This window comes from Balaenoptera borealis (assembly GCF_965194805.1).
Source record: "Balaenoptera borealis genome assembly, chromosome: 7".
In the NCBI taxonomy this organism is placed as follows: domain Eukaryota; kingdom Metazoa; phylum Chordata; class Mammalia; order Artiodactyla; family Balaenopteridae; genus Balaenoptera; species Balaenoptera borealis.
Window position 1 is genome coordinate 113537447 of NC_138864.1, and position 24551 is coordinate 113561997.

At 40.8% G+C, this 24551-nt stretch overlaps 1 protein-coding gene across 1 annotated transcript in view; it reads left to right on the plus strand.

Annotated features, from left to right (window-relative positions):
- CHRM2 (cholinergic receptor muscarinic 2) overlaps nt 1-24551 on the plus strand; it is a 417083-nt gene that overhangs the window by 249154 nt on the left and 143378 nt on the right. Inside the window, exons 3-4 of the mRNA XM_082398096.1 lie at nt 1799-1894; nt 2157-2322. The gene's annotated coding sequence lies outside the window, so the exon portion shown is untranslated. The remainder of the gene's footprint in view (nt 1-1798; nt 1895-2156; nt 2323-24551) is intronic.

The window sequence follows — 24551 nt, forward strand, 5'->3', positions numbered from 1 at the left end:
ATATGAAAGGCATTAATGATATGAAAGAACAAAATAGCAGCAGATCACTGGGTTTTCTTCTTCTCTATTGCTGGCCAGGAATTCCTTCCCCTTTATTTTTCTGCTTCGGGATGTCTATGTGGTTTTGTTTTGTTTTGTTTTATTTTAAAGATCCAAGCAACTCCCTGGGTTTATGGAGGCTTAATAGTCAGAAATAATGGAGGAAGAATGGAAAATGTGAATTCATTTTCAAAAGATCACCTAAGAGAGAAGAAATGACAAAATCAGATATTTAATGTAAACAGCCAAATGCTGGGGGAGGCTGAGGTCAAGACTGGACAGAGCTGTCTTGCTTTTCTATCATGTATCTTATAATCTCCCAGTGGTGGTGGGATGTGAGGGTGTGGAGGCTGAAGGTAGAGCCACAGGATATAATGCGTTATTTCAGGATGACTTCAGTCAAGCCAAAAAAGTTTGTGCCACATCCTGCTTGGTGATAGCTATGAGCTAACAGAAAGGGCAGACCCTTTCATCTACATAATTTTCATTTATCAATGAATTTATATTGCTGCATAATTATTCATCTTGATTGTCATCTGATTGTCTTTCCCCGCCAATAAGATGGGGAGCTTATAAAGGACAGGGACAGTGACTTTTGCTATTCTGTATTCCCTTTGACAGCTAGCAATGGCCTGGTGTCAAGATTTGAACTGAACTTAATTGGATATATCAATTAAGATTTCAGCTTTTTTCATTTGATTACCGAAGGTGGATGAAAGAAAATGTAGCCTTATAACGTATGGTACACTGATGTTATCTTTATATACACATACTTTCACAAAAGCAAGTCTTGTTCTCAACTATACTTTAGAATCATATCATTGTATCTTTATCAGTTGGGACTAGTACCTAAAAATAATGAGTATTCTTCTTGGAATGGATTTCTCATAAGACTGATTTAACACAAGAAGTTTGTATCCTGATTTTTTTCATGGAGATCCCAAATTCCATAAAGCACCATAAATACTTTGTAATCTAATGCCTATTAGTCAGAGAAACATAGGCATTGACCCTTGTATAAAATAAGAAAGAAAAAAATTACCTCTTCCTCTTACACATTTGCCAGTGTCCCAAAGAAATAAATAATCCGTGAATAGTTCAGCACGATTATATGTTTACAAAGCACAGAGGATTTATTCTAATATTTTCCCACCTGGAAAAACTGGGCTTAAGCATCTTCAGCAATCAAAAAGCAACACCGCGTCCTTCCCAATATGTCATGTCACCTTTACAGCAATCATACTTGCAGGAATGGGACTGGGTGGTGGTAGTAACTGTAAACGTTCTGATGTAGAAATTGCAGATGGAGAGCTCGGCTCTGGGGATGGACGTGGAAAGGAGCAGAAAGGAGCCTGGAGAAAAGGCTGTCATATTTGCTCGGAAGAACCGCCAAATCAGAGAGCAGAGAAGATTTCATTGGAGGAGCAACTAATCCTGTCATATTGAAAGAAAATTGTAAATGTTCTCCAGAAATTGTCCGCCCATTGCAGCTAATCGAACACACACTCACGAACACACGCACGCTCTCTTGTTACACCAAAGGTGCCCGGGCGCAGAGACCCGCTCCAGCGAGTGCGCGCGTGCACACATACACACACACGCGGACACGCACACACAAACACGAACGCACACACGCTCCAGCCTGCGGGTTGGCCAGAGCCTTGAAACTGCAGATTCCACTAGGAGATCGCCAGAGGAACCGAACTAATTAGTAATTAGTTGCCCCTACACTAATTACTACTTCCCTTACTTCCCCAAGCACTTCGGTGAAGAAATGAATCCCGCCCAGCTCGCCAGTCCAGCCAGGTCTCTGTTCGGTCTTGCTCTCCAGTCTCAGCTTCTTCGTGAAAGCCAGGTTTGAAACTCCTTTTTTGCTTCTCCTTTGGTGTTTTGGTGTGGAGGGCGGGGGCAGTGTCACTTTAAGTCCAGTCTACACCGCAAAGGGGTTTCAGACTCGTCAAGCGACTGGGACGGGTGTGGGGTGCGCGACTCTGCTAGCGCGCGCCCGAGCCTCACAGCTCTGGCCCGAGCCTTCGGGTCCGCTCTCTCCCCGCCTCCCCCGCCCCACCCCTCTGGGTGTCGCGGCACCAGCTAATCTTTTCCTTTTCGCTTGCAAGATCAAGGGAGAAAGCAAGCCGGCGCCTGGCCTCGGACTCTGAGCGCAGCGCAGCTCGCTCCCCGGCCGGTGAGCCCCGAACCCGCGAAGGGCTCCTCCACGCTGCTGCCAGCCCACACCAGGGATATTGCAGCCCGGGAAGGCACCTGGAGCTAATCCGGCGGCAGGTAAGGACAGCGCACTGCTCAGCTCTCTGCTTGCCAGCGCCAGGGACCCTGGCACCGCGGGGTCCCTCCCAATTGCCAGGAGTGGGCGCGGAGGGGTCAGGTGTTAGGGAATTGGAGAATTCCTCCACAAGTGCAGATCCTCGAAAGGAAACTTTGGTTTCTGGGGCTTGGAGAACTGAGGGCAGCGATGGCGGGTCTGGAAAGAAGGGGCAAGAGAGGCAGAGCGCGGGACAAGGATGCGATTCCGCGGGTCACTGAGTCCGGAGGAAGGTGGCAAAGGTAGCCTGGGGGCCGCGCCGGCCGGGGCATCGCTCCCTCTCCCAGCCCGCCATTCCCTCCACTGTCACCCGACTCCCTCCTCCTCCCCGACAGGCTGTCAAGGAAAAGACGGGAGAGCTTCGCCCTCTCCTGCCCCTCACGTTCCTTCCAGCCTGGGGTCTGGCCACGTCTCCCAGGCGTTTGGGGTGGAGGCCCAGCTCCTCTGGCTCCATATGGTCCCCTGATTCCGCCTTCTGAACTGCCCTTTGGGCGCCCGCGCCAAGTCGCTGGAGAGAGGCTTGGTACTGCGGTCCAAGGAGCATGGCCAGGGGGCAGGGGAATAAGAATGAGGAGAGGGTCCCAAGACAGAGGAGGAGGAAGCTTTCTGCAACCCCATCCCATTTCGGCCCGCACACGAGGTCGGCTGTCTGCCTCGACTTGAGGACAGGGTCTCAGCTCGGAGCCCGCGAGGTCCCGGACCGTGCCTGGGCTTTGCCGACAGCCACCTCACAATGGGCTCTGGGCCACCCCGGCGGGGTTCGGGGTCACAGATTGCGAACAGCTGCACCCACAATGTCCCTCGCAGTCCACACCTGAGGACCCGGGTGATCGCAGATAACTTGTAGCTCTTGGAACCTGCTAGGTGCGGTCCAAGCCCGAGCAGGGGAGATCGAGCAGAAATTCCACCTGTGCACTCTGCCCCGCGCCCCTGGGGCGCCCCCCGCGGGGCAGGAGGCTGCATGCCTAGGAGAGCTCTTAAGAGGTCAAGATTCAAGATTCCCCGAAATCACTGACTCGGAAAGCAGCACACACCCACTGCCTCAGCCTCCTTCCAGCGCCCCCATCACTTTCTCTACCCTCCTGCCCGTCGCCGTCTTCGAGGCTGCTTTGAGCCACAAAATCGTCCAAAGGAGCGTCTGCTGAGCTCACCAGACCCAGGCCTTGAGACCAATGTTGCCTGTATGGAAATATCTCTGGGGAGTCGCTCGGGACGGAGAGGCGGGAGGAGAGCAGAGAAATGGAGGTAAACGCTTAAGGCAAGCAGAGCTGTCCGCTGACATCTCACCCGAGCTGCCCGACCGTGTCCTTAGTCAGTTCACGGCCACGGAATGTCTGTGACGGAGGCCACCAAGGGCTCCAAGTCGGCCAGCCCAGGCGCGGCGAGCCCATCCAGAGCACGGCGCCTCCAGGTCCTCAAGCTCCGGAATCCCCTGCATTGACTTTCTAGTTCCCTTTCATCTTTTCTTTTTTTGGTTTGTTTTGCTTTTCGTGCTCTTTTTCTTAGCGCTGGGTGGCAGTGGGTTCGTGTAGTTTGCCTGTCCCCTAGTACACGCAGCCAGCGACACAAACACGCATCTACATGCTGTACGGCACACCCGCCCGCGCTCCGTCACGCAGCCCCCAGCTCGACCGCCCTGAGTGCCTGCAGCAATGGCCACCTCCAGAGCACGATCATGGCCGTGGCCTTGGCTCCTCCGAGGGCTGGGCCAGAGGAGAGGGGAGCCAGCGCAGATTGCAGAGAGAAACCGTGGGGCAATTGGAAAGGCCTGGGAAAAACTTGAATTTGGGTTGAGGGTGGGGTGGGGGGAGATACTGAGGGAAAAGGCCCCCAGCGCTCGATCTCTGGCTGCGGCTGCGCAGAGCATTAAGGGACCCGATGCTGCGGCGCCCCAGACCCTCAGCGATTGCCTCGGGCAGAGCCCACCCTTGGGGGGGCAGCCTTTCTCTGGGGAAGTTCAGATGGCCAGGTCCTGGAGTGGACCAGCACCTCACTTCGCTCCAGGCCATTCAGGTTTACCGGTCTTGAGAGGGCTCTGAAAGTGAGGCAGCTCATAAACTCCAGCTATTCAACCCGGCCTTGTGCCCCAAAGGCCCCCCATTGTATTTTGTTGGCAGTCTGTATATATGTATGCATTTTTGGCAATATGTATAGCAAGGAGATATATAGAGTACATTTTCCTTGATAAGCAAATAATAAGGATGATGACACACTTAACAAACTGCAATTAGGGGTGTGTGTGTGTGATCTTCGGGGTGATAACAACAAGGTCATAATCATAGAAGTAAACCAGTTGATCACAGTAAGAACTGTATTAGGCTGCAGTTCAGAAAGCGCACTTTTGAGACTCTTGGAAAATGGATGGAAAAATTTTGTGCCAACAATGTTGCAGCTTTGCAGGATTTGGCAGCTAAGGATTCAAGAAGTAATAAGTTAATGCCAGGTGAATTTTTATTGTTATTACTGCTATTAGTAATGTGTCCAGTTGTGGCAGTAGGATAAGCAACTTCTATTGACTCTATATGCTTTACTAGGCTAAACAATTATGCCAATTAAAACTGAAAAGTAAAACTTGACCCTACAAAGGCATGGAAATTCCAACCACCTCAGCTTACTGTTTTAAAACTCTGTGAATGAAATGGGGCGGGAGTGGGGTAAAGTCCGTGGACCCAAAACTTAAGGGTGAGCTTCCTGACAGATGCTTGGTCTTCCTACAAAAGAAAGGTGTGTTTGTTTATGTAAATGTCTGAGGGTGTCTGGGGGTGGGGGGGATGGAGTGAGAAAATAGGTCGATTTGAATATCCCTATCCTAGTTTAAGTTCAAGAGAACCACAGAATGTGTTTTTAGCTCTCAGCTGACCTCAGGGATGGATGTACAAGAGACTAGCAGTCAAACATTGATAAAAATCCCTTTGGAAGGAGTCCCCCGGTATGTCAACATAGGGGGCAGAGATTGCTATCTTCACATTTAGAAACCACATTGCTCCAAACATGATCCTATCCCCTTCTTTGCCCAGATAACCCCCAACATCAGGCACTTGGATGTACATTCAGTGGCAGTTTTACAATTCTGATTTCAGGGTAGCCAGCCCCCAGGGCCCAGGGCACAGGAAGAGGGAGGGCAGCGTCAGAGTTTTGAAGAAAACAGCAGACCACAGCCTGCCGGCTCACAGGGAAGGCAGGGCACCCACTTCAGTGGAGGAGGACAGCAGGCTGATCAGGAGACACATGGCTCTCTGACCCACAGCAGGGAGCAAAGTAAAGCAAGTGCAAAAGAGGAAGAAGAGGGGGCAATAGAATAAAGGAATCGAAGAGGGAACGGGTGAAGAAAATGAGGGCGAGGATCTGCGGGCATGCCATTAACAGCCACTATAATAACCTCCATCACCGATGTCAGTTTTTGCAGTATGCCCGTGAGAGAATGCCCATGAGTAATTGTCTAAATATGACCACTCAAACCCCACTCTTACTCTTATCTTCATCTTACTTCAGTTTACTCAGTAGGAGTAATGTCAGTCTCCAAGAGACTGACAGAAACATTTTGTCACACAGTTCCCTTGAGGGACCTGGTTTTCTTCATTTAACCTTATATTTGAGTTGGATTGGCATTTTATGATGCAGACCTGTGTTGTTTTCCTCAGTGGACTCCTCTGTATCAAACACTGTCAGTATATCCTCCTCATGACTGTTACCACCTGGCTTTCATTCCCTGTCACCTGTCCCCATTTTGTCTACCTTTGGTTCATCGAGCAGATGTTGGGACTGCTTTCCTTCGAAGGTGTCAGAGCAAGTGTACTGACTGCATACCCCAAAGCTCAGCTTGGTCACATGGCAGTAGTGGTGGTGATAGTGTGTGTTTTGTGTGGGACAAAGGAAGCAGGTCGTTTTCCTTGGAAATGCGTTTTCATAGAGTGTGTTCTAAGTCCCTGAAAGTGTCTTAAGCACCTCACATATGTTATATCATCTATTCTGTCAGGGCTTTATCCCCATTGTTTAAGATAGTGTCTGGCACGTCCTAGGAGTTTATTAAATATTTGTTGAATGAGTGAATAGATGAATCAGTTTTCTCATTTTCTCATTGCAACAATCCTATGAAGTAGATGTTATTGTCCGCATTTTACAGATGAGGAAACCAGCATTCAGAGGGGTCAGGTAATGGCCCGAGATCACACAGCTAGTAAGGTGCAGCCCCTGGATTCAAACATAAGCCTGTTGGACTCCAGTCTTCGTCTTATACTGTGCTGATGAATAGCTGTAGTGCACATTTTCCGCTATGTTTGGGGAAATCACAACTGTGGTATTCAGAGTTCAACAATGTGCTCCCCATTCTTTTAGTTCAACTCTGCATATTCTTGTTGTGGCCCCTCAACCCTAAGCAAGAAAGATTCATCGCCAACTAGATTCTTAGTTGGCACAAACTGCTTGTTCTGATTAATCAGTGACTGCCTCTGGTAGAGGGAAACAGGGGCAATGAAATCACCTGATGTTTTGGCTGATGCTATTTTCACCTATAGCGACACTGAGATTTTCTTTTGTCTGGTGCTAAAGGATGAAAGAGAGTTTTGATATTATCCAGTTTAACTCATGTTAAGCATTGAAGTGAATGAAGAGGTTTTCCCATTGTGATGCAGCTAACCAAGGACTGCCTCAGAATACACACATCCCAACTTTCCATCTAGTTGTCTCTCCAAATGAGTTCCTCTTTCTTTGTATTAAGATTGCTGGTGCTTAAGGTTCTAAGTTTGAATGGCAACTTCTGATTTTAGTTAGAGTTGATCATCCACCTTTGCTTTGAAAGGCATGATGTGACTTTGTGAACCTGCAATTAGCAAAGTGTGAGGCATGTTCTGGCTGGTTTGCCTCCTTCTACACTTGATATATTCTTGTCTTACTTTATTTCGTTTCCCTTTTTCTGCACACATGTTCAAGCTCCTTCTTTTATACTGTGACCTAAATATACAATCATCTTAACTGGTGCTGTTACCATGGTAATGTTTCATGGTAGATAAGGGTACACCCTAAAAAATCAGTCTCTTTCACTAGCAGTGCCATTCCTTCTTTGTTTTTCCCCCTCTCCCAAATCCAGGCAGTCACTGAATGGCGCCCTCTGGTGTTCGGTAACAGGAAGCACACTACTGTGGAGAGGGCAAGAACATTTTTTTAAAGTTTGAATTTCAATTTCAATGATAATTTGAGGTAGACAAAAGCAAGAAAGACTCTGAATTAGTATGTTTTTAAGAAAAGAGATTAGTAGGAAACATTCATTGCCTGTGCATATTAAGTGCTGTTTGCTGTGTAGAATTCTAGAAGATTATGGGAAAGGGGGGATATTTATACCCTTCTGTGTTTAACATTATTGTGAAAATATTTCTATAGGAAACAAAGAGTTTTGTTGTGGGAGACATTGAGATATCTCTGGAAGAAGAAGCTAATGGAATGTTTTCTATGTTTAAGTCTTTAAATTTCAAAATGGAAGGGTTCTATCTTTAGAATGGGAACATTGGGGTTTTTTTTTAACTTTTTATTTTATATTGCAGTATAGCCAATTAACAATGTTGTGATAGTTTCAGGTGCACAGCAAAGCAACTCAGCCATACATATACATGTATCCATTCTCCACATTTGTTCTTGCTGGATAAGATATATAATAGTGATAATGATGATGATAATAATAATGTGTATGTATAATTTGTTGTTTTGTTATGTGAGAAACTTAGAAGTTTTGCTCTATATTATTGTGTGAATACCAATCTGCATATTATTATTACTCACAAATTAGAAGTGAGGTTGATATGCTCTAAACATGTCTTCTTTCTTCCTCACTCCAGTTCTACTGTCACCATCTAATGGTGTCATCAAGTCAAACCTATCTCTGAGACTTGTCTGGAATTCATCCCCTCCTCTCCATCCACACATCTTTTTTAGATCTTTAGCATCTCTCACTTGAACTACCACCAGAGCCTTGTGTTTCTATGGTCTCCCACCTCCAGTCTTTCCCTAGTGCAATCTATGCCTCACACTGCCAAAATAACCTTTCTAAAATGCAAATCTGAACATGTTATTCTCTTGTTAAAAATTCTTTATTATTTCTCAGCTGTCTAGGATAAATTCTAAAGTCAAACCCACATGAGATCTTCCATAACTGATCAAAGCCTTTATGCCAAGCCCTATATGTTAGCCATTTCTCCATTCCCCCTACACAAAGAGGTATTACATATAAACAGCTTAGTGTAATGACTGTCCCAGAGTAAATACAAAATAAATATTGGTCAATATGCTTTTTTCTCTTTATTCTTCTCCTCTTCTTCCTCCTTCTCTTCATCTAATTTATTATTAGTATAATACTAATAAGCAATGATAAATATCACACTTATACTAGTCATCCCCCAAACGAATAATAATCGGTAAGAAAAGCTATGGTGTGGCAGATATTTTGCTAAATATTTAACATCCTATAATCTCATTTAATTTCCCACAGTCAGGTACATTGCATGACACAGTCTGTGTATTCATTATGTGTTTGTTACGTTGATATGTATAGTCAGTATAATAATAATGACATTTGGAGCATTTAATAGTCCCAGCCAAGTTCCTTGGAAGATGAAAACTAGGGTTTTTCACTTTAAAGAGCTCTCTGGGATTGGCAGAATTGTTTTCTTGGATATTAAGATGAACTATTTACAAAAAGGTTAACCTGTAAGACTGCTAAGCAAGTTGAACGATTTTTACCTGGTGCTGGTAATGGGGCACGAACTGGAACTTGTTAGGGATGCTGATGATATCTAAGATGAGAACAGAGGCCATATTTGTATAAATGACAGAAATATACATTTCAAATGTGTTAGAAACAGAGCTTTATTAATATGGAGCTTTATTTTTCCACAATGTTTTGTATAGATAATAGGTAACCCTAAAAATATGCATAGTTCCCCATTCCATTTTATTGTATCAAAGAAGTTATAGGCATCTCCATAGGTCAAATACTAAAGTCAAATTTTCAGACCATGGCTAATGTGCAACAAAAACAAAACTAAAGATCAGTGTTTTTAAGATCAGTGAAAATAAACAGCAAATCATGTGGTAGCAGGGCAGTATTTTGATGTTATCTGTGTTTACTGGGTTCAGTAAAGCAGAACTTCTTTTTTCTGAAGCTGAGGACCCTATACACCCTTGAATGTTGATCTCATGGCAGGACTGGATCTACATTTTCAGCAGTCAACATTCATAGTCATCAGGTATAGTGTTTTAAATTACCAGATTCTGAATTATTTGAATCACTATTTAAAAGTCTTCTAAGAAGTCTTTTAGAAGAGTTTTATTCACAGGTTGAGTCCTTGAAATACTCTATTCTTCTTGTGAAGATTTTGAGTCAGCAGATTTGGGCTCAGACACAGGAATCTGTATGTTTAGCACTTCATGTGATACTGAGGTGGATAATCACAGGACCACATTTTAAATAATACCAGATAGAAGAATTGGCATCTAAAGGGCATTGGAGAAGAATGAAGATTAGATGTTCAACCCATGTTGCTGCCAGTATCATCAAATGAGTTTTCCACCTTGTGTGGGCCATCGAGACTGAGAGCTTAGTTGTGGCCAGAGACTATCTGACTTTTCAGTTACAGTTGATGAGTAACAATTCAGGAGAACATCCATAGATAAAGATACGTCTCTTCCATGTCATGTGACACTGATACCTATTTGTTTAGATGGGGTACAGTCCCATATGCATACCTTATGTCCTTAGAGTTAAATCAGTCCTGGCTATTTAAGAAATAAGCACTTGATTTCTTTTCTATGCCTTGTTTCATTTTCCCTGTCCATAATTCCTCTTTCTCTCTGATACCTTCTTGGGAAGATATTGTCATGGTTCCAAAGCTCCTCTGTGTACTCTCCTATCTGGTGTTCTGTCTAGGTTTTCATTACTAATCTAGCTGGACCGAGCACCTGGCCCTCTTCCTCTTCCTCTCTCCCAGCTCTAGTGGAGGAGTTCTAGTGGAGGAGAGTGGGGGAATTGTCATAAATGTTAATAAGGATACATTTTGCTGTTACTTTTGCAAAATGTTGGTTCGCTGTGATGATCCCCAGTAACAGGCTGATAGAATACCTCCTCTAGGAAGAGGAAAGATGATGATTTCTCCTGATGTTATTGCTCACCCTTGGTCACGAAAATGTCTTCCACTTCAGTAAAACAAAGAAGCTTTCCCTTACCTCACCAACTATGCCAAGCCAGTAAACAAGATGAAATAATAAAGGAAGACAAGCCTATTATTTCTTGATTATTTAATTAACTAACTACTAAGGAGCTCTTAAAAGGAGTGAAATGGGGAGCTAAAGAATTACCTAAAGGCTAATTTTTCCTACTCTTTATAAAAGCTAAGCATGGAATAATTTGATTGGTAAGGGAAGAACATAAATTTCATACAATTTCATATTGTTGAACATGATAAAGGTTTTCTAATACTCTGTGCCCCCCTCTGCCCTGCCACCATATAACCAGCATGAAAATAGGAAATGATAGGAAAACTCTACTTAATTGTGTTCTTTGGAGAGCATCAGAACATTTGGTTTCATTTTAGGGAGAAGATGAAGAGCAGCCCCAAGGCCACAGTGTTTCCCAGATCTGCCTGCTGTTCTCTTGCTTCATCGTCAAAATTACTTTGCTATCAGATTTTATCAGTGGTGTGGGCAGTTATGTCTTCACATGTAAGCCTAAATATTACAGACTTATTTTCTCCCTTTATACTGTGTGCTGGGAGTACTGAAGGCAGGGAGAGCCGTGGATGATGTAGGTTTAACTTCTGTTGTCTCTGGCTGATGGGTGTCATCCAAGGAGTCACAGTTTTGCGTTTGTTTTGAAGTGAGCATGATGGGATATTTTTCATGACTGAAGGTTTCCATGTTAGGGAAAATTTCAGAATTTTAGATGAGATACCCTTCTTTGACAATACCAATGACAATTAAAAACAATGAAATCATAGCCATTCTTTCTTGCGTGTCTACCAAATTTTAGGCCCTGTGCCATTTCTTTACATATACTATTCCTATACCTCACGCCAGTCCGATGTGGTAGATGGTTGTTTTTTCTTTCTAAGCGCGGAAGTTGTTGCCTGTGGACACTAAATAGCTTGTTTAGGTCTAAGAGTGAGTTCATTGCTTTGAGCATCAGTCTCACATCTAAAGTCAAAGATAAGTTTTAAAATTTTGTTTTCTGGGGTTTTTCTGTTTTGTTTTACTACCATAAGCAGTTTCTTCAAAGGAATATCCCATTATGTTATTTGGCATCTAATTTTGATAAAGCCAAGGAAAAAGAGAGAGAGAAGAAAAAGAAATAGAGGCACATCAAACTTTGAGTTCAGAAAATGGAATCATGAAAACAGAGTTTATATTGGAGGAATCAGTCTCAAGTAGATTTAGAGTCTGTCTTGGCCACTCACCTCCTGGCTTAGTCTGATAATAGGCTTCAAGTTTGAAGGTGCTTTTTCCTTCATAGTCCCCTGTGAGCTCTTTCTAGGCACAAAGGGGAAAAGAGTCTCAATAAGGCTTCCAGGTATGGAATTGCTAAGGCATAAAATTTGATTTCATGAGTATAAAATGTATATATGTTGGAACATTTTTGTTGAATATGAAAGCACTATGTGTTGTTAAAATATTATTTGATCTTCTTCTATTTCCTGTTGTGCTATCTATTCCCTTCCTCTACAAAACAACTGCTATGACTTAACATTAACCTCTGCATTGAGGACATAAAACAAAAGGCCAAAGGAGCTAGTTATTCGGAGGGATGAACCATCAGTGGATTAATTCTGTTCCTGTTTACATGTCCACTGTCAATTCTAACTATTTGTTTGTATGTCCCAAGTCTCCAAGAATCATTAGTGTCTATTGGTAAATGATAATACAAGCTAATTTTTTACAATTAATTGAAATTTCACACTCTTACATTTTGATATCAGTCAATATTTTTACATACTGACACTTTTAATCAAGGATTATCTTTCACAAGGGAGCAACAACCGGGCCCTAATTAATTAAACTGATAATTGTTAATCTCCCTCACAGTTACATAACACATTCTTCAAGAAATTCACATCCTTAGCATTCCTCTTTAAACTTCTCCTATTTAAAAGGAGATTCCTTGGCTTCTATCTCTGTAAGAATTTACTAAAAATTTACATTACTTTTATTTTCAAGGAATGATATAGAAAAGAGGTCATATTTATTCTCCAGCAAGTTTCCATATTCAAACAAAAAAAAAATGACATCTTTCTATCACTTAAGTGTTCAGATTGAATCCCAGGAGTCATTTTCCTGGAAGAAACAGGTTGGCAAATGTCTCCCCTTTGATGTTCACTAGCTTATTTTAGCTTCTTTATCGCAATGTGAGTTCCCGTGATCCGTTCCTCTTGGATCTTTCTTCGGTTTCTCAATCGTCAGCTACATAATTGCTCCTGCCTCTCTGCAGCTTTTTCAATGCACAAGGTTTGTTATATTTTCCCCTCTGATTTAGTCCCATTATTTTAGTAGATATTGAATCTAGAGTGCAGGCTATAATTGGCAGCCCTGGTCTCTTCTCCTTTAATAGGTATTGCTCCAATTCCTATATTTTGGCACCTCTTGGCATGAGATGCACTTTTAGAAAAAGTTGATGGTGACTGTAGATCCGTTAGCTGATTTCCCTAATACTTAGGAATTGCAGATCATTGAAATCACTGTGCCATATACCGGTCAGATTTTCTAAAGGTCGTTATCCCTGTTTGCTTCAATTAATTAAATTAGTGTGACTTATTCATTCCACTTGCAGCAAATATTTGACTACTTTTATTTTATTTTTTTTAATTTTAATTTTTATTTTTTTTTAAATTAATTAATTAATTAATTTATGGCTGTGTTGGGTCTTTGTTTCTGTGCGAGGGCTTTCTCTAGTTGCGGCAAGCGGGGGCCACTCTTCATCGCGGTGCGCGGGCCTCTCATTATCGCGGCCTCTCTTGTTGCGGAGCACAGGCTCCAGATGCGCAGGCTCAGTAATTTTGGCTCACGGGCCCAGCCGCTCCGCGGCATGTGGGATCCTCCCAGACCAGGGCTCGAACCCGTGTCCCCTGCATTGGCAGGCAGACTCTCAACCACTGCGCCACCAGGGAAGCCCCTATTTGACTACTTTTAAAAATTATTTTTTTCTCCCAAACTCCCATGTGCTCTTATTTTAATTTTTCAGTATAATTGAATATGAAATGATACCAATAGATCAGTTATCTAAAATTCAAACTGATTTTTTATTACTCTGTATAATTATTGAAAGATTACTTTTCTTGCTGCTCTAGGTTTTTTTGTTTTTGTTTTTGTTTTTTAAGAACAGTTTTAGGTTCACAGCAAAACTGAGTAGAAAGTACGGTGAATTCCCATATACCCCCTGCCCCCATACACTGACAGCTTCCCTCACAATCAACATCAGGCACTAGAGAGGTACATTTGTTATAATGGATGCACTGACATTGACACATCATAGTTACCTGAAGTTCCTAGTTTACAGTAGGGTTCACTCTTGCTATCGTATGTTCTAAGGGTTTTGACAAATGTGTAATAATATGTATCTACCATTATTGTGTCATAAAGAGTAGTTTCATTGCCCTAAAAAATCCTCTGTGTTCCCCCTATTTATACCTCTCTCCCTCCTAATCTTTGGCAACCACTGATCCTTTTACTGTCTCCATAGTTTTGCCTTTTCCAGAATGTCATTTAGTTGGAGTCATATAGTGTGTAGCCTCTCCAGATTGGCTTCTTTAACTTAGTAGTATACATTTAAGTTTCCTTCATGTCTTTTCTTAGCTTGATGGCTCATTTCTTTATAGGGCTGAATAACATTCCATTACATTCGCTTTGCTTTGGTATTTTCATTAAATCAGTAAATGTTTTCTCTTGTTCCTTGAAGATAAATTTTAGCTATGCATTAGAGAAAATTTTTTTTCATTTCATTATATATATTATTTTACTCTTGTATTGGATTTTTCCTAATCTTACATTTCCATGTTTTAAAATTCTTGGATTTTTCAATAATAGCCACAGAACTCATGCTCTGAATATCTTAATTCTATCTTTTTCTTCTTCCTTTAACCCATCAAATCCCTATTTCAGAACTTAGGGAGAAAAGAGCCTCATCAAGCCATCTTGTGGTTTTTATTTAACTATTTTTATTTCCCATTGTTATATATTTCACAAGGTTATTTTTTGTAATTCAGGCAACAAAAATCTTTCACCTCGCTGTTGAAAGACTTAAATGGTTTGTTTATCCAGTGTGGGCAACTCTTCTGCTCCTTTGAGTCTGTAAATATGAGAAGAGGGAAGAAAGGACATCACAGAGCTGTTTCTTTTCCATTTCTCTTTCCCAGTTGATCTTCTAAGCCTCAGCAGTCTCGCTCATGAAGAAACTAAGAAGAAAACCCGAGAACTTACCCAAGATACTTTTACTGACCCTTAATGGAGCATAAACTTGATTTGTTTTACCAGTAGCAGTCAGAGCATTCTTAATTTATTTGAAAAGTAAGACAAGTCCTAAGAGGCCTTTTAAATTTGACTTTTAATATCTTTGCTTGGGCATACTCTTTGACTTGAACATGTACCTTCTATTCAACTCCTTTACACAATGAATGAAGTTGTCATTGATATTCTCTGGTTTCATTAGAAGAGACAGCCTCCAAAAAGGCAGGATTTGTATTTTGTTGTTTTTAAAGTTCTTCTTCTCATGACTGAATCTTATGACTGGCTCTATGCTTGGCACATAGCAGAACTTAATATTTTTAATGATGATTTTATGCCATTAGTCTATTAAACATCCACAATTTCTTACTACCCTAATCTGCTTACTACCCTAATCTGCTTAAACATCCACAATTTCTTACTACCCTAATCTGCTTCATTTCATAACAGCAAGTCATCATTTTCCAAAATAACACAAAGAAACTCTCTTTCCAGGTAAAATTTTCCTTTCAAAATAAATCTTCTCTTCTGACAAATTTTCCCACTTTTGAAACCAACACTTCATCTAACCATGAGCAAAATTTTCCATGGACTACCTTTGTAGGTATATAGTAGTATTATTACTTTATTTAAGCTGAATCTAATTAATAACTAGCACATGAACTTGTTTTTTTAACATATTTATTGGAGTATAATTGCTTTACAATGGTGTGTTAGTTTCTGCTTTATAAAAAAGTGAATCAGCTATACATATAAATATATCCCCATATCTCCTCCCTCTTCCGTCTCCCTCCCACCCTCCTTATCCCACCTCTCTAGGTGGACACAAAGCACCGAGCTGATCTCCCTGTGCTATGTGGCTGCTTCCCACTAGCTATCTATTTTACATTTGGTAGTGTATATATGTCCATGACACTCTCTCACTTTGTCCCAGCTGACCCTTCCCACTCCCCATGTCCTCAAGTCCATTCTCTACGTCTGCATCTTTATTCCTATCCTGCCCCTAGGTTCTTCAGAACTATTTTTTTTTTTTTTTAGATTCCATATATATGTGTTAGCATACGGTATTTGTTTTTCTCTTTCTGACTTACTTCACTGTGTATGACAGACTCTAGGTCCATCCATCTCACTACAAATAACTCAATTTCTTTCGTTTTATGGCTGAGTAATATTCCATTGTGTATATGTGCCACATCTTCTTTATCCATTCATCTGTAGATGGACACTTAGGTTGCTTCCATGTCCGAGCTATTGTAAATAGAGCTGCAATGAACATTGTGGCACATGACATTTTTTGAATCATGGTTTTCTCAGGGTATATGCCCAGTAGTGGGATTGCTGGGTCATATGCTAGTTCTATTTTTAGTTTTTTGAGGAACCTCCATACTGTTCTCCATAGTGACGGTATCAATTTATATTTCAACCAACAGTGCAAGAGGGTTCCCTTTTCTCCATACCCTCTCCAGCATTTATTGTTTGTAGATTTTTTGATGATGGCCATTCTGACTGGTGTGAGGTGATACCTCATTGTAGTTTTGATTTGCATTTCTCTAATGATTAGTGATGTTGAGCATTCTTTCATGTGTTTGTTGGCTATCTGTATATCTTCTTTGGAGAAAAGTGTGTTTAGGTCTTCTGCCCATTTTTGGATTGGGTTCTTTGTTTTTTTGACATTGAGCTGCATGAGCTGCTTGTAAATTTTGGAGATTAATCCTTTGTCAGTTGCAAATATTATCTCCCATTCTGAGGGTTGTCTTTTCATCTTGCTTATAGCTTCCTTTGCTGTGCAAAAGCTTTTAGGTTTCATTAGGTCCCATTTGTTTATTTTTGTTTTTATTTCCATTTCTCTAGGAGGTGGGTCAAAAAGGATGTTGCTGTGATTTACGTCATAGAGTGTTCTGCCTATGTTTTCCTCTAAGGGTTTTATAGTGTCTGCCCTTACATTTAAGTCTTTCATCCATTTTGAGTTTATTTTTATGTATGGTGTTAGGGAGTGTTCTAATTTCATTCTTTTACATGTAGCTGTCCAGTTTTCCCAGCACCACTTATTGAAGAGGCTGTCTTTCCTCCATTGTATACTCTTGCCTCCTTTGTCAAAAATAAGGTGACCATATGTGAGTGGGTTTATCTCTGGGCTTTCTATATTCTGTTCCATTGATCTATATTTCTGTTTCTGTGCCAGTACCATACTGTCTTGATTACTGTACCTTTGTGGTATAGTCTGAAGTCACGGAGGTTGATTCCTCCTACTCCGTTATTCTTTCTCAAGATAGCTTTGGCTATTCGGGGCCTTTTGTGTTTCCATACATATTGTGAAATTTTTTGTTCTTGTTCTGTGAAAAATGCCATTGGTAGTTTGATAGGGATTGCATTGAATCTGTAGATTGCTTTAGGTAGTATTGTCATTTTCACAATGTTGATTCTTCCAATCCAAGAACATGGTATGTTAGTTTCTGCTTCTCCATCTCTTTGTAACCTCTTTAATTTCTTTCATCAGTGTCTTATAGTTTTCTGCATACAGGTCTTTTGTTTCCTTAGGTAGATTTATTCCTAGGTATTTTATTCTTTTTGTTGTAATGGTAGATGAGAGTGTTTCCTTAATTTCTCTTTCAGATTTTTCATCAATAGTGTATAGGAATGCAAGAGATTTCTGTGCATTAATTTTGTATCCTGCAACTTTTCCAAATTCAGTGATTAGCTCTAGTAGTTTTCTGGTAGTATCTTTAGGATTCTCTATGTATAGTATCATGTCATCTGCAAACAGTGACAGCTTTAACTCCTCTTTTCCGATTTGGATTCCTTTTATTTCTTTTTCTCCTCTGACTGCTGTGGCTAAAACTTCCAAATCTATGTTGAATAATAGTGGTGAGAGTGGGCAACCTTGTCTTGTTCCTGATCTTACTGGAAATGATTTCAGTTTTTCACCATTGAGAACAATGGTGGCTGTGGGTTTGTCATATATGGCCTTTATTATGTTGAGGTAAGTTCCCTCTATGCCTACTTTCTGGAGGATTTTTATCATAAATGGTTTTTGCTTTTGTTTGTTGGAAGATTTTTAATCACAGTTTCAATTTCAGTGCTTGTGATTGGTCTGTTTATATTTTCTATGTCTTCCTGGTTCAGTTTCAGAAGGTTGTGCTTTCTTAAGAATTTGTCCATTTCTTCCAGGTTGTCCATTTTATTGGCATATAGTTGCTTGTAGTAATCTCTCATGATCCTTTGTATTTCTGCAGTGTCAGTTGTTACTTCTCTTTTTTCATTTCTAATTCTATTGATTTGAGTCTTCTCCCTTCTTTTCTGGATGAGTCTGGCTAATGGTTTATCAATTTTGTTTATCTTCTCAAGGAACCAGCTTTTAGTTTTATTGATCTTTGCTATCATTTCCTTCATTTCTTTTTCACTTATTTCTGATCTGATCTTTATGATTTCTTTCCTTCTGCTAACTTTGGGGTTTTTTTGTTCTTCTTTCTCTAATTGCTTTAAGTGTAAGGTTAGGTTGTTTATTTTAGATGTTTCTTCTTTCTTGAGGTAAGACTGTATTGCTATAAACTTCCCTCTTAGAACTGCTTTTGCTGCATCCTATAGGTTTTGGGTTGTCATGTTTTCACTGTCACTTGTTTCTAGGTATTTTTTGATTTCCTCTTTGATTTCTTCAGTGATCTCTTGGTTATCAAGTACTGTATTGTTCAGCCTCCATGTGTTTGTATTTTTTACAGATTTTTTCCTGTAATTGATATCTCGTCTTATATCTAGTCTTTTTCTGTAATTGATACCTAGTCTTATATCTAGTCTTTTTCTTATCGGAAAAGATACTTGATACGATTTCCATTTTCTTAAATTTACCAAGGCTTCATTTGTGACCCAAGATATGATCTATCCTGGGGAATGTTCCATGGGCACTTGAGAAGAAAGTGTATTCTGTTGTTTTTGGATGGAATGTCCTATAAATATCAATGAAGTCCATCTTGTTTAATGTATCATTGAAAGCTTGTGTTGCCTTATTTATTTGCATTTTGGATTATCTGTCCATTGATAAAAGTGGGGTGTTAAAGTCCCCTACTATGATTGTGTTACTGTCGATTTCCCCTTTTATAGCTGTTAACATTTGCCTTATATATTGAGGTGCTCTTATATTGGGTGTATAAATATTTACATTTGTTATGTCTTCTTCTTGGATTGACCCCTTGAACATTATGTAGTGTCCTTCTCTGTCTCTTGTAATAGTCTTTATTTTAAAGTCTATTTTGTCTGATATGAGAATTGCTACTCCAGCTTTCTTTTGATTTCCATTTGCATGGAATATCTTTTTCCATCCCCTCACTTTCAGTCTGTATGTGCCCCTAGGTCTGAAATGGGTCTCTTGTAGACAGCATATATACGGATCTTGTTTTTGTATCCATTCAGCCAGTCTGTGTCTTTTGGTTGGAGCATTTAATCCATTTACATTGAAGGTAATTATCGATATGTATGTTCCTATTACCATTTTCTTAATTGTTTTGGGTTTGGTATTGTAGGTCTTTTCCCTCTCTGTGTTTCCTGCCTAGAGAAGTTCCTTTAGCATTTGTTGTAGAGTTGGTTTTGTGGTGCTATATTCTCTTAGATTTTGTTTGCCCGTAAAAGTTTTATTTTCTCTGTCGAATCTGAATGAGATCCTTGCTGGGTAGAGTAAACTTGGTTGTAGGTTTTTCCTTTTCATCACTTTAAATTTGTCCTGCCACTCCCTTCTGGCTTGCAGAGTTTCTGCTGAAAGATCAGCTGTTAACCCTATGTGGATTCCTTTGTATGTTATTTGTTGTTTTTCCCTTGCTGCTTTTAATATATTTCTTTGTATTTAATTTTTGATAGTTTGATTAATATGTGCCTTGGCGTGTTTCTCCTTGGATTTATCCTGTATGGGACTCTCTGTGCTTCCTGGACTTGAGTGACTATATCCTTTCCTATATTAGGGAAGTTTTCAACTACAATCTTTTCAAGTATTTTCTCAGTCCCTTTCTTTTTCTCTTCTTCTTCTGGGACCCCTATAATTTGAGTGTTGGTGCATTTAATGTTGTTCCAGAGGTCTCTGAGACTGTCCTCAATTCTTTTCATTCTTTTTTCTTTATTCTGCTCTGCAGTAGTTATTTCCACTATTTTATCTTACAGGTCACTTATCCATTCTTCTTCCTCAGTTATTCTGGTCTTGATTCCTGCTAGAGAATTTTTAATTTCATTTATTGTGTTGTTTATCACTGTTTGTTTGCTCTTTAGTTCTTCTAGGTCCTTGTTAAATGTTTCTTGTATTGTCTCCATTCTATTTCCAAGATTTTGGATCATCTTTACTCTCATTACTCTGAATTCTTTTTCACGTAGACTGCCTATTTCCTCTTCTGGTGGGTTTTTACCTTGCTCCTTCATCTGCTGTGTGTTTCTCTGTCTTCTCATTTTGCTTAACTTACTGTGTTTTGGGTTTCCTTTTTGCAGGCTGCAGGTTCATAGTTCCCGTTGTTTTTGGTGCCAACCACCAGTGCCTAAGGTTGGTTCGGTGGGTTGTGTAGGCTTCCTGGTGGTGGGGACTAGTGCCTGGGTTCTGGGGGATGAGGCTGGATCTTGTCTTTCTGGTGGGCAGGACCGCATCCGGGTGTGTGTTTTGGGGTGTCTGTGACCTTATTACGATTTTAGGCAGCCTCTCTGCTAATGGGTGGAGTTGTGTTCCTGTCCTGCTAGTTGTTTGGCATACAGTGTCCAGGACTGTAGCTTGCTGGTCATTGAGTGGAGCTGGGTTTTAGCATTGAGATGGAGATCTCTGGGAGAGCTTTCGCTGTTTGATATTACGTGGAGCTGGGAGGTCTCTGGTGGACCAATATCCTGAACTTGGCTCTCCAACCTCAGAGGCACAGGCCTGACACCCAGCTGGAGCACCAAGACCCTGTCAGCCACATGGCTCAGAAGAAAATGGAGAAAAAAAGAAAGAAAGGAAGAAAAAAATAAAATAACATAAAATAAAATAACATAACAAAGTTATTAAAATAAAAACATTATTAAAAATAAAAAACATTAAAAAGTAATAAAAAAATGAAAGAAAGAAAGAAGAGAGGAACCAAACCAAAAAACAAATTCACCAATTGTAACAAGTGCTAAAAACAAAAAAACAAAAAATACGGATAGACAGAACCCTAGGACAAATGGTAAAAGCTACGCTATACAGGCAAAATCACACAAAGAAGCATATACATACACACTCACAAATGAGAAAAAGGAAAAATATATATATATATCCAGGTACGTAGGGAGTTTCTTGCCTTTTGGAATGTCTGAGGTCTTCTGCCAGCATTCAATAGGTGTTCTGTAGGAGTTGTTCCACATGTAGATGTATTTCTGATATATTTGTGGGGAGGAAGGTGATCTCCACGTCTTACTCCTTCACCATCTTGAAGGTGTCATTTTGCCTTATATGCCAAGCATCCTGCTGAGTATTAAACATGTCTTATGTCTTCTTTCATATAATCAGCCCAACTGCTAGAATCCTCCTTTACACTTAATCATCTGTCCCTCCAAGTCTGGCACAGCGTGGCAACTCTCTGCCCTGTTGGGAGGACGAGTCAACAGCAGGGTGGATGGAAAGAGTGACACAACTGGGCTGACGCCCTCCCCACCAGCCACCCACGCAGCCCAGGGCTGGCTGGGCCCTCTCATTGGTGGGGGCTGGGGCTGGGGCCACAGTCTCCCTGGCACGTGTGCACACACATGCCAGTCACGCCTATGGCTGGGTGGCCCACGGACAGGGCGCAAGCACTTTTCAGCAGCGCGGTAGCTGCGCATTTGCTGGGCCTCCTTCTAAGGCTGCCGCTGCCATCCCCACCCCCCACCTCCCCCGAGCTGGATGATGGACTCTTGAAAAAAGCTACATGAACTTTTAAAGGGACCCATCTTGATGGTTATTATGTGTAGAGTATGTTGAAACAAATTTTAGCTAGCACAGATCACATATGATTTAAATACACCATTTTTTTTTTCACACTAGGATGGACTTACAGTACCACTGACTCTTTCTGCTTGACTCCATGTACAAGATATATGACCAAAGATGGAGAATGATTTACATCATGAAATGGAGTACCATTCTGCATACCTTGCCATACTGTATAGCCTTGGTCTTATGCATAGAATTGGAGTATGCATTTATTTGTTCTTTTATTCATTTATTCAACAAATATTTACTTAACATGTACTTTGTGCAAATCACATTGCTTATGCCCCCACTATCCCTCCTACCCGACCCCTCTCTATCATCACACAGGAATACTGCTAGGGGAAGGTACTACACTCACACACCCACTTTTACCCCGTGCCTTACTCAAGCTTAGCATTCTCTCATAGCAACACTGCTGCAGCCTCAGCAGTTATAGTGGAACTGTGCTCCCTGGCAGCCTGAAACTTCCACTGGCCTTCACCACCAACTAGAGAGCTTAGTAGGAAAAGGCTTGGATGTCTTTCCCTGACTTGATGTTCCAGTGTCCCCCAAAAGGCATACTCCACTGTCAGGCAGTATAAAGTAGTGGTTAAGAATATGCATTTTGGAGACCATTGTACCATTGCTAGTTTACCTTTAGTTCCTTCAAATTCATAGAGTCAAGAGTTTAGTGAAGTGTTCAACATTATCTAGTCTTATACCTTTATTTTACAGTTAAGGAGACTGTGAGCAAGAAACAGTAGTGAGTTGTCCTGTGGGTGACAATGATTTAAGGTGACAGAGCCAGGATTTGGGGCCTGAACATCTTGATACCCAATCCATTTTCAATTTCATTACCCCATCATGACTACCCCTGTGAAATGTTCCATGTGATTATTTTTAATCCTTGAGTTTAATTCTTTCTAAGAAAGATCTGAGCTATATAATCCCCTTGATAGTCTTTCTCATTTGTGTGGGACTTCTGATTCTTTTTCCATCTCCCCTCTTCTGCTTCCCTGATGTTTTGCAAAGGGGGTCTCATGATTTAGTGGTAAGATTTTGTTGGAAATGCTGAGGTTTAAACAAGAGTGAATGTCAAAACTTTAATGACAGGTATGATACGGGGGCCAACCTATCATAATAAGGACTGACCATTATGTCATTCTTCTGGGTTCTTGCTGAGAATCAACCCTGGTTCAATGAGCTACTTCAATCTTGAAAGTATCTACTTTCTTGCTTTCCAGAAGCTTTGGAGATCTCATCTATCCATTTGTGCTACTGAGCTGCATGTAAATAGAGTTTTCATTACTCCTTGCAGTTATCGATTTGGACCAATATTTTTTAAAATAATGTTGATGCTCATCAAACGATATCAACTCAATCTTTTAACTTTACATAATAAAACATACTTGAAAACAAATTACACAATGCATTTTTTCCCTGGAGAGGTATGGCAAATTTTAAAAAGCAGAGGGAAATATGATAGATAAAACCTTTTAGAAATGACATCGAAATCCACCTCTTTATTCTGTTTCTCCATTTTGTGAGGTCATTAGGAAACTCAATTGTCACTCTCCTGCCAAATTGGCAAAAATTGTTCATGCAGTATCTTTAGTGTAAGAAAAAGAGACAAATTGGAAAGCTGTAGTTTGATGTCATCTCTCCTAATTCTGTCCATGTACTTTTTTTCCCAAATAGCAGATTACTTCATCCTGAAGTCTTGATAACCATAAATGTAATCAGCTTTTCCACAAATATTTTCAAAATGAAATGCCCATTGTTTTGGTTGTCTTTTTGCTTTGTTTTATATCAGAGGAAAATGGAGAGGAGAAGCAATTGGAGATGAGTTAAGAATTGGTGTTGTCTGGGACACCGAGTATTTCATGGTCCAGAGAAATTCACAATGAGGTGACAGAATGCTCTCTCAGACCACTGTCACTTACACTGGAATGTGATGTGCTCCTGGGGAATGTTGGGAAGGCACTTGCAAAGCTATTTTAAGAGGCGTTTGAAACTGAGAGGACAAGAAAGTTATAGGAGAACATGTCAGAGCCTTGTTTGTAAATACTGTATTCTCTTTAGGGGTTACTGAGTGGCAAAATCAAAAGGGTTTTTAGCCAAGAAATAAAGCTGCTTATCTTGCCTCACTAGAAGAGAATTCCACACAAATGAAGACCTGAAATTTAAATGAAACATTTCAACAAAAATCTCAGGAAATCATTTCGTTTGTTTGTTTGTTTTATTTTTCTCCAATGTGAGCTCCCAAGCTTATCAACAAGCTGGTGCCATTAGCTGGTACCAGTAAGTAATCCATCAGAAGACAAATGAGACTTTGTTTTCAGTGAAACTGTATTTGAGGAGACTGAAAGCTAATTTGCCTCCACCTTTTTAGAAAATGTTTCATTCATCTTCATATAGGTTCGGAGAAAAAAGATTTGGATAGGGATGGCAATCCTTCTTTGGCAGATTGCACCTCCTTAACGATGGAGGAAAGGGAGAATCAATCGGACCCCAACGTTTTCTACCTTCTCTGTCTGTGGAACACCTGTGGGTTTCAGAGAGGGCTGGATGGAAGACAGCTTGCTCAAAAAGATGAGCTGATGAGCAGGACTAGGAATTCCCTTCGACTCCACCCCTCCCAGAAAAAAGCTTAAATCCCAGAGATTTTATATATATACATATATATATATATGTATATGTATTCATGTAAAGAGGATATTATCCGTATTTAAAACTGAGAAAAAACAATCCATCGCTCATGTCAGTGTCATTCTCATTCTGTATTTAAAG